This window comes from Arachis ipaensis, chromosome B04 (genome assembly GCF_000816755.2).
Source record: "Arachis ipaensis cultivar K30076 chromosome B04, Araip1.1, whole genome shotgun sequence".
In the NCBI taxonomy this organism is placed as follows: Eukaryota; Viridiplantae; Streptophyta; class Magnoliopsida; order Fabales; family Fabaceae; genus Arachis; species Arachis ipaensis.
The window spans coordinates 8085646-8086907 of NC_029788.2; positions in this window are offsets into that span (position 1 = coordinate 8085646).

Genomic DNA, 1262 nt, shown 5'->3' on the forward strand with positions numbered 1-1262 from the left:
CAACACTAAACATTGAAAAAGGATATGTAATAAATACCTTTACCGAAATGGTTGTAACAAAGTAACCGAAAAGAAAGACCAAAAATAGGATTATTGTAGAGAAAGGAATAAAGATTTGAATACCACTTTTTTTGGGCTTTTTACATATAGTAAACTGTTATTTTTTATTATAAAAGTTAATCACCAATAACTCTAAAAGAGATCAATTAATTTATAATATTAAAAATTGGATTAATTTGCCAAATTATAGTATCCAACTAATTACCTATTTGAATAGTTTTATCGAACTAATTCAATTTTTTACAGATGCTAAATTAATTTACATCTTTAATTGTCGGCATTCAAAATTTTTTAATTAGAGAAATTTTAGTTTATCTTTTACATTTAGGAGAAAAGAAAAAAAATTTTAATATTTTGTTTTTATTTTTATTAAAAATTAAAGTCAATAACATATCATTTTCTAAGAACCATTGCAATTCTTATTTTATTTATAATGTATTAAATTATTTAGTGTCAAATATAAAAAAAAGTAGAGTATTGTTACACATACAAATCTTTTTGACATATAACGCGCACGTGAAATTATGCTATTTTATCCCGCATTCCTCCTTCTCCTCCTCTTCATGTTCTTTCTTCTTCTCCTTTTTCTTTGCATTTCTCATCTTTTTCTTTCACGTATTTCATCTTCATCGTCCTTTTTTTTAGGGATAAGTACGATTTTGGTTCCTAACGTAGAAGCCGAAAATTTATTTCATCCCCGACCTTTTTTTCGCTACAAAATGATCCCCAAAGTTTCAGTTTGTTTTAAAATCGTCCTTCGAACGAAAATACCCTTCTCCCTTTACCCCCAAAATCAACCAACCTCAGCAGAGAAGGCTAAGCACCACCACCACCACCACCATTATCATCATGGTCATCATCATCATCAGAACAACAAAATCAACCAGGAACCCAAGTTAAACCGGAACCCACCACCACCATGCACCACCATTATTATCATGGTCATCATCATCAGAACCATCAAAAAATTGAAAATCAGAAGAACAATCAACCAAAAACAGAAATTGAAAGCAAAATGATAACTAGATTATGAAAATAGAAAACAGAAAAGAGGGGACAGGGAAGGCAGTGGTGGAGCGCCGATGGTCTGGGCATGACAGGAAGGGGCTGGAGGGAGGGTAACGTGCGGCGGGGAAGCAGGGAGGCTCGTTGGCGGTGGTGAAGCAGGGGAGGCTCGTCGGCGGTGAGCTCTGGTTCGAAGA